Source organism: Pteropus vampyrus, unplaced genomic scaffold, assembly GCF_000151845.1.
Source record: "Pteropus vampyrus isolate Shadow unplaced genomic scaffold, Pvam_2.0 Scaffold5, whole genome shotgun sequence".
Taxonomy (NCBI): Eukaryota; Metazoa; Chordata; class Mammalia; order Chiroptera; family Pteropodidae; genus Pteropus; species Pteropus vampyrus.
This window is the reverse complement of record NW_011888786.1, coordinates 15859330-15869888: the sequence shown is the minus strand read 5'-3', so window position 1 is coordinate 15869888 and position 10559 is coordinate 15859330.

Below are 10559 nucleotides of genomic sequence, written 5' to 3'. Positions count from 1 at the left end.
TTTGGTATTTTGTTAGGCAAATTTTCACACTTACTCTTCTTGAAAATTGATTTGACTGAGGTGATCTCCACAAAGAGATTTAAGAATAATTTGTCTCTATACTATTGTTACTTAGCGACTACATTGTACATCTTCCTCTGGGCCCTGTGAGTCTGGAAATTGACTCCATTCTTAGAAATACAGCTTATTTTATCACAAAAAGATCTATTTATATGATAAATAAGCAATTTATTCTGTAGAGAGAAAACATCTACTCTTAAAATATCTGGTGATTTTTTTAACAAAATAGCTTATATACTTATACTGATTTACAAAAAAATCTCAGTAATTACCAGAAACTAAAATTAAGAGAATAACTTTAAGCATTTTGCATTTTTATTTTTCTATTTGGATAACTGAATCAGTGTTTTATTATACATACATCTTTTTGTGATTTTGATGGAACAACTTCAAATGTATAGAGAAGACGACATCCTTATGATATTGAAGCTTTCCATATATAAAAGCAATGTGTTTCTATGTTTCTCTGTTTACTTTTATGTCTTTCAGTTATATTTTGTATTATTATCCATGAAAGCTCTTTGTAGATTGATTTTGTTCATGTAACTTGCAGAATACTTTTGTTCATTCTAATTAGAATATATATAGGCTTCATTGATTAAATTTTCTAGGCTATTATCTATTACACCAATCTTTTAATGTACTAGTCTGATATTGTATTGCCCTTATTTCTTCATTTTCTTTTACATAATTATCTTCTCTTTTTATTATTTACTTCCTTCTCTTTATTTGGATATGCGCAATAGTTCTTTTTCTAACTTCTTGGCTTAGGTGCTATGTCATTTTAAAAGTATTCAGTAGAGAGTGAGAAGATCCAATTAACAGCAAGTTAAATCATATGTATATTAATTATCTCAATATGAAGGAATTCTTGCAGTGAGTAGTTTCTGAGTTGTTCACCAGTTTAACAGTTTCATCTAGGACCCACGTTTTTTATACTCCTTCCAGCTATTTTGATGTTACATTTTATCTTAGGCTTGTTGTCTCAGTGTGGCTGTAAAGCTACTGTAGTTCTAAGTATCACATCATCATACCAACATTCCAAGCAGGAAAGGAGGCAGTTTGCAAAAGAAAAGACATGCACCTTATAATCACTTTGTGTTATTAGAAAAGAAAACATTTCCCAGGTTTCATATAGCAGTTTTTTCCACATGTTCATGGGCCAGGGCTAGTAACCTGCCCATCTCCATAATTAATAATAAGGTTATTTTGACTGTTTAGAACAGTCATGGTTTATTTCTTGCAGCTTTCTGCCTTTCCACAAATATGAGTTCTAAAAAAAGTCAAAGAATAAAAAGAGGGAAAGTAAATGACTGTTGAATGGTAATAAAGGCATTCGATTTTAATTCTTCAATCTCTTGACATTTAAATGGTTTATTAAGCAACTAACAATTCAACATGAGTAGATATGTTCAATTAGTACATTTATTTCAAACTTTCTGCTTATCAGTTTCAGTTCTCTGGTTCTGAAAGTATTACCCTTAGTATAGAACATTAGCTATCATATTCGAGCTTCTTGTTTGATATTTAGAGTATCATAAACAACTATCACAAAGCTAATTGGTCTCAGATTGGCCAAGTTTGTTTTGGTGAATATTGGTAGTCTGCTTGTTGAAGTCAGGTATAGACCAAAAGGCTTTAATTTAGAATCTCACCTTCTACCCCTCTACCAGGCTTAGTATTATGTAGTAAGTTAAAATGAAATAAAACCTTATATTCAACTCTACAAAGTAAAGAGATGTTAACAGAAAAGCAAATACAGTCCTGAGACCTGTCTATAACCAAGAATAGATCTTTCTCTAGCCCAGAAACAATGATCAACATTTTGTATGAAAAGCCTGTTTTCAAGGGATCTTGAAACTCTACAAGAAGATCGGTAAGCCTTATAATTAGGTCAGGAGGCAGGAGAGAGTGGACAGAGGCAGAAACAACATTAAATGGCTGACATAGATGGATGGAGTTGCTTGTTTTCATGCAAGGGTGGAAAATTCCATTAAATGCATCCTAATCAAACACATGTATTTTAGACAATGCATTTCTTTAATCAACAAAAATATGTATTTTAATAAAAGCTATGGCATTGTATATGCTAATGATCCAACCCTAACATTACCTTTAACACACATAAATAATACTAGAAAGCATTTCAAAATCAATGGAAATAAGCCAGACAGAAAAAGTTGAAAAATGCTTGATATTATATGTGGAATATAAATCTAACAGCAACAGACAAATTTGATAAACAAACAGACTCATGGACATAGATAGTAGCCTAGTGGTTACCAGGGGAAGAGGGAGGGAGGAGGTAGATGAGGGAAAAAGGGTCAAATATCTAGTAACAGAAAGAAATCTAACTATGGGCAGTGAACACGCAATGCAATTATATATACGACTTATTGTTGAATTGTACACTTGAAACTTATTAAATTTCATTAACCAATGTCACCATAATAAATAAAATAAAATAAAACACAAAAGGCAAAAAAATTACTAGTTTCAACAAAAATATTGCACACACTTGATAATTATCTGTATAACCCCCAAAGGGATGCTATTGAAGATTCAGTGAGACTCTATATCACCCTTTATACATATAATTGATATAAAATGACATAGTAGATATAATTTCTTATGTGTGATAACATTATAATATAATATAATTAATATAGCATAATATAATAAAGCATATAAATGGGATTGCAAAGTCCAAACTTTACAACAATTTTGTGTGTGTGTGTGTATGTAGGATCCTTGAAAATTTCTGGGACAAGAATGGGAAAATTTACTTGTGGAGCCTGGAAGACTATTCTGCTAGGGAAAGAAACAGAACTTCAGTTCCTCCTTCCTGAAAGCTCAATACCATTTAGTAGCATGAACACGGTTTGTCCTAACAAAGGCTCAGTGAGGAGAGTCAGTGAAGATGCTAAAGTTTTGAAAAAGCAACATAGATAATGGTATCACTAGTGCTTGCTCTGCAAAGAACTACATTGTCACAGGATAACTATGGCTCTGAATTCAAAAGCTGGAGGATACCTTAACTTGACCTGAGTAAATTTCCTTAGGGTGTACTGGGGCTATAATGATATGGTCACATACTTGAATTTTTAAAGGCAATGATTTTGAGAGCACAGACCATAGTCATGCATGGCCATGAGGGATAGACTTCTTCTTCACTCCTTGAAACCTGAGCAACATGACTAGGAGTATTATGTCCAGTCCAAGCCAGAGGTTGAGTGACAGCCAGAGGTCCTAGCTCTAGGGTTATGTTTTAACACCATAGCAATGAGAAATGGAGAATCTTTCTCAGATTGGAATTCATGAAAGAGTTGGCCATCACCAGAGGGTCATTGTCCAGCACAAAGTGAGAGCTGCCAGAACTCACTCTCAATATAGATAACCATCCAAAAACTTGAACTGCTTGGGATCTACAGATAAGTGACCTAGAGTAAAAAGGGCATTTTTGCTAGTATAGTTCGGGATAGCAGAGTCGGATCCTTAAGCTATTTTGATTAGAGGAGTCTAAGAAGGTTATTTTGCACTACAAAATGGTGAAGTGAGTCGAATTGTTACATGTGTCAGTGTCTCCTGGAAAAAATCTCAAATATTGAATCTAATTGGGGGCTATCTTTTATAGGGTCTCCATTTTCAAATAACTTGAAAGCCTCTCCTCCCCACCTTTATTACTCTAATTATTATTATTGCCATTAAAAGTTTTATACCAGACTAGATTCTTGCAATATAGGCTGGTGTGTCCTTTGATACTCTTTTTCTGTTTTGTAGCATCATGGCTTTTTTCCTTGAGTCTCCTTTTACTGTCCTTTGATGCTCCTTATAAAAATATTTTTATTCCTCGGCCATGCCATAAATCTAAATTTATCACTCCCTCCGCTATTGTTTAATGTTTAACACTAATAAAAATGCTACTTAGCATTTGCACAAAGGTTCATATTTTTAAAGTGCTTTACAAGGACTATTACTCAGGTCTTTTTTAATGTGAGTATTTTCAAAGGCAATTTGTATGAATATTCAGGATATGTTATAAATGTGAAGCTAAAGTCCTGCTCCTGTGACGATTTGAACTTTAGATAAATAGGAAAGTGCTGACCTGGCAACCACAAATAAAAAAAAAAATGTTTATATTGTATTGAGGTCAGTAAAAATGTGCGTATCTTTTACTCTACCTGTGTATTTATTATTTGGATAGATTATTTTTATAGGGGACAATGTCTATACAATAGGATTTTAAACCATTTGACTCTCTCCTTATTAACATTTATTAAACTGAGATTTTTTTTTTTTTAATTGAGAGCAAGCATCTGTTTGTTTTAAAGTCAGAATTTGTCACTTAAAGCTTCACGTTGCATTTGTGTTTAGCTTAGTTCATTGTGGATATGATTTAATTTAAATTATGCTGGTGGAGAAAATGTTCTTTTGTCCTACTCAGATGTTTGTAGGTTGTCTGACAGTAAAATTCATTGCCTTACACAGTACACTCAAATAAATTCTTGCAATAAATGCAAAAGAATATGTTTAAGCTGTTAATAAGTCTATCTTTGGTTTTGTCTGCATATGTAAATTCACCAACAGTTCTCCAGAATTAGTAATCCCATGTATCACCTGGAAGCTTTTGTACCACAAGAGAATTTCTGTATAAGGCATAAATATGAAGTAAAATTGTTTTTACAATATTCTCCATGCCTGTTATTGAAATGTACTGAGGATATGGATAATGTCGCATTATTTTTTGATTTCCCAATTAGTCATTGGCATACATTAGGTACTCAATAAATGTCTGTGGGCTGCTAGTTACTGATCGAACGTGTATAGAAGAACATTATTTCAAACAATACAAATAGCTTGTGAGAGAGAATTCTGCTGGGTCCAATTCTGATTTCATGAGTTTTTTGGCTGTCCATCACTTGGAACAATGCAGAAACTTTCTATCCCACTCAATCTTAAATTTAAATTTTAGAACACAGCATGTACAATCTCCTTGTCCCCAGTGCTCCAATCACACAGGCTTTTGTTCTGTTCCTTGACTATATATTTCATTTCCTTCACAGAGCTGTTTTCCTTCCTGCAGCCTGTCCCATGGGTTTCTACTTCTTGTCATCCAGATCTCATCTTAAACATTACCTCCCAAGGGAGAACTTCCTGACCACCCACAGTTCTTGATCATATTATTTTACTGTGTGATGGTAAATTTTATGTGTCAGCTTGGCTGGGTCATAGGATGATTAGATATTTGGTTAAACATTATTCTGGGCATTTATGTGAGGGTGTTCTTGAGTGAGATTAACATTTAAGTTAGTAGACTCTGAGTAAAGCAGATTACTTTCCATAATGTGAGTGGGACTGGTTCAATTGATCGAAGGCCTGAATAAAGTGAAAGTCTGATCTTCCCCCACCATAGTAAGAGGAAGTCACCAGGGGATGGCTTTCAGACTTGAACTGAAACATAAACTCTTCTTGATTCTGTGGTCCGATAGCCTGGAACTACAGCATTGTCTCCTCCTGGGTCTTCAGGCTGCCAGTCCGCCTTGAATATTGTGAACTTGCCAGGCTACATATTTGCATGAGCCAGTTCCTTAAAATAAATCATTTTCTCTCTTTTTCTCTATCTCTTCCTCTCTCTCTCTCTCTCTCACTCTCTCTCTCTCTCATTCTCTATCTATGTATCATCTATCTATTTATCTATCTAAACTATCATCTATTTACCCTATGGGTTTTGTCTCTCTGGAAAGTCCTGATTAAAGCAGCCTGCTTGACTATTATCTTTTCCTTCCTCACTACAGGTATGTTCCATGAGAACAGTGGCCTTAATTGTTTTGTTCTTGGTTATATCCCCAGGACCTATAATGGTTCTCACCCTGAATATATGTAGCAAAAAATTATTGCTGAATGTTGTAATTAATGATTTGGTTCATAGACACTAATTGTAAGGATATGTAAAGAAAAAATAATAGCGGAGTCCTTCAGATTATTATGTTTTGCTGGATGAGTTATTAAACCAATTATGTATGAACATATAAACATAATCTAATTACAAATAAATCTATCGAATGAATTTACTTATTTAAATAATTGTGTATTTTAATTACCTTGTTACATTATTAATAGTAGCCAAAACAGCCATTGCTTATTGCATGACTGACAATGCATTGATGTGAATTATTAGGTTATTATAATCTAACATTAGATATATTTAATAATATATCTAATAATATTATCTAATATAGGCATTATCATTCTCCTTTACCTCTCTTTACCTCAGTTTCTTCATATATAAAATGAGAACAATAATAATATTTATCTCATAGTTATTGTAAATATTAAATGAATTAGAATTGCGCTTGACAGATTATATTAACTATGGTTCCTGTTGTTACTATAATTGGCATTAGTCCACAAGTCTTTTGCCAAATGTACATTATCATATTGGTCAATATAAGATTTTATTAATTATGTTAATGGAATCAAAGCTACTAAAGTGAAAATTATGCTTATTTATTCTTTTTAATGGAATTATAATGTTTTCAGGATAACATAATGGAATTTTCCCGTTTTGACATCTTATTATATTATTTTTCTGCGAGCAATGCTAAATAATTGCTTTCACTTCTTCCTCTTCACACCTTTCAAATATTTGTAAATGATTTTTTCTTGCTAAGTTAAACAAATTTAGTTCCTCTAATTTTTTCACTTAAAATATTGTGATGACTTCTTTAATCATTTAAATTTCTCTACTCTGAATGCTTTCCAAATTTCTTAAATTATTTGGAAAAGTCATGCTCAAACTAGATATTGTAAAAATTTTAAATATATAATCTCAACCAAAGTGATTTCAAACTAATATTTTTGGACATTCGTTGGAAATTTGTTTATTATATTCTTTCCTAAAGTGTGTATAATGTGTTTTGGTCACATTGCATATTATTTATTGCTCTAAGTGTGTCAGGTCCTGAACTAGTTTATACAGACACACAGATATATATCTACATTCACTCACTCACAAACACACTCATGTATATGAATTACTTCTATGTTGGATAGCAAAAGTTTTCTGATAAAGAATTTATTTTGATCCTTAATAAGAAGTCACAATTATCCTGTTTACAAATATAATTATCGAAAGGTCAGATTAAGAGCCTTGAGAAAAGTCCTATATATAGCTTTCTTTGGCTTTAAGCTAGCAGATTTATTGCTGCAAAATCTGCAGAGAGATTAAAAGAGATCTTGTATTTGCATCAGTTTTAGGATCTGTTATCTGTATTTGCATACCCCTTGCCTTAGAGCTCAGCTCTCAAAGACATTTCCATGGGGATTTTAAAAATGCAGCAAAGATATTAGAATAATGAATTCAGTAAAAAACCTACTATGGCTCCTTTGCTGATACACTGTTGGAGAAACTCCTGTTAACGGTTTCTGGCTGGGTCCCCTTCATTTAAACATATCTGTCTAATGGCTTCTTTCTGGGCCACATAGTATTGAAAGTATGACCCTATCTCTAAGCAGAATAAATATATGATATGACAAACAAAGTTAAATGTGGAGTTTTCATACAATCTCATTTTTTCCAAGAGCCACACACTACTCCTTAATTTCTAAAGAGGGTCTACTTAAAGCTTTTCTGTTTGAATCCAGCCTCTCTGGTTCCCATGTTGATTATGTCCATAAGTATCAGTCTTTCTATGGAAAACCTAGAAGCTGTAATCATGCATCTCAAGGCAAGGTATTAAAAAACATTCTGAAGCAATAGTGAAAGAAAAAAATTTTTAATTTATTTTTCAATTATAGTTGACATACAATATTATATTAGTTTCAAGTATACAACCTAGTGATTGGACATTTATATACCTTATGAATTGATCATCTCAATCAGAATTTAAAGGACATTAAACAAAGTACAAAGTCTGTGACACAGACTTCAGATCTTAATATATGCTATATAGACAGCAAGAATAAATAAATGAAGAAATTGGCTTTTTGTTTGTAAAATGAATGTAAGAATGAGCAGTTTCATAGTGTTGATGTGAGAATTAAATAAGATAATTGAGATGTTCAGGCATAAAGTTGGTAATGTATCCATTGTTATGATGATGTGAGTTTCTCATACATTTTCTTCATGTTGAATGCATACATATTGATGCAGAAATGCAGGTTGTTAAGTACCATTTTTACCTTTAAATGATCTGACGTTTCCTCAGTTTCTCATTTATATGCATATCACTACTATTTTTGTTTTAGCAGTTTTAATTAATCAGTCATTTCTATTTATGAAGCTTTTTCTACTTCCCCTAGTCTTTTGATATCAATCTAATAATCCCAGAATTTGTCAAAATAATTAGAAATGTTTAATGAATCTAGCAAGACAATTAACCTAATTCAATATAACTGCATGGAGTTCAGTTGATATGTCTATGTTTAATTCTTCCGAATATTCTTTTTATCTTTAGGCAAAGCTTTAGAACCAAAAAATTCTTTTACTATCTAGTGGCATTAAATCTCAGAGTTTCAACTTAAACATGTAAAATTTATGTTTAATCATTATTATTTTTTCTAGTATTGTAAAACAATACCTTTTACTTTATTTCTTTTAAATTGACGATTGCTTTAGTTGCATGGGGAAGAGATAAAATAAGTGTTTTAAATAATTTTTTCTTCGTTTTCTATAAATCAGTATTTTCTTATTTTAATTGTACGTGTAATAAAATGTGCTTGTTTTTTTTTACTCTTCAGTATTTATTATGCATTCGGAGTCTTTAGCAGATCATTGCTTACTCAGCAAATACTAGATTTTAATTGCCCCTTTGACTGTGTTATCCCAAATGGATTACCTCATTACTTAATTTTAAAACTTTTTTGAATTATTCTTTATCTTTCAATAATCAAATACTCCTTTTGAAAAGAAACTGTTGACAAAAACAAGTTCACAAGGAAAAGAAATGTTCGCATCTTACTGTAGAAAATTTTCTATCTTGAACAACCTTACTTCCTATCCGCTCTGGTAGAGGAAGTTAAATTAGCACCCAAATATAGTTGTTTCTTATAAACTGAGAAATACAGGCCATAATATGTTACCGAGTAACAGGTGTTCTAGAGTAACCACACCTTTTTCCCAACATCTGGGTTAAATCAACAGATTCTTAGGTAGAAAAATTATCCAATGCTATAATTGTTGATCTCTTCTGTTTCTTGCCATGAATATAAAGATTAAGAAAACTAGAAATATTATATATTCAATAGATTTATTTCCTTGGTAGAATAAAAGTCTGGTGGAAAATGCTCAGAGTTTCTAGTGGAAAGAATAAACAATTAAATGCCATCAAATAACACTGTCGTTGCATTCCTTTGCATCTTAGCTTTTAGTCAGGTAATAATTAACAGAGAATTTGTGATACTGCAGATTTAAACAGCCATTATATTTTAAATATTGATTAAATGAGCATTTGCTTCTGTGATGTAAATTTCAAGGTGATTTTATATTATGTGGACATGTCTTTAATGTTGAAAAACTAAGGCCAGGCTTGAGAGAGCTCTGTGTTTCTATATTACTTGTCGAAGAGTTAGTTACAACTTGTTAGTTGAAGCACAATTCCTAATTTTTTTTTATCCATTTATTTGGTATTGATGAAGTTAATTCATATCAGGATCCACAATTTAGGGACCACCTCAGTGACCAGGCCCACATGATAAATCTAAACCTAAATCAGCCTGTGCTCATGGGAAATACCTGTCAATGAACCTAATATATAGCATACCAACCACGATCCTCCAACTTGGCTCTAGTTAGCTTATCTTAGCCTAGAAAATTGGAACTGCTAGCCTTTTAAGGATATCCCTGACCTGCTAACTAATCATGACCTGTTTCCACATTACCTACTCTAAAGCTCTATAAAACTTGCTTTTGCTCAAAATTCCTTGGAAAGAGTGCTGCACCATGGGTTCCACATGTGAGGCACTATACTCCCCAATCCAAGGATTGTTAAGAACATCAAACTGGTTACTGAATTGTAGTAGTTTTTTTCATTTGACAGTTTATAAGAGTAGATGTCTATAATTAGTAGTAGGTGGGGGTAAGCTACTCTTCTATAAGCTGTCTACCAGATTGTAATGAAAGTCCTAAACCAAATTTGGCTACACAGAGACTTCTTAGCAAGCAAATATTAAACAGAACCACAGCTTATTCTGTGAACTCAAGAAATTTCATCTTTTATTCTTTTTAGATGCCACAAATCCACCTTGCGCAAAAGTTTCTTCTTAAGTGAATGCAATAATATCCTAACACAGAATTTGTCTAATCACCTAAAAAACTAGATTGATTTAAAATCAATCAAGAACCCTCAGAATCAATGATGGAATAGAGCATCCACTGTTACTGGTATATGGACATATAGTTTTGCTGATAGGTATAGGATGAGGAATCTGATAAAAGTTTTACATTTAGCTAGGGAAAATCTCTAACATATCCAATCCACCCACTTTAAGAAAAAAAAAAA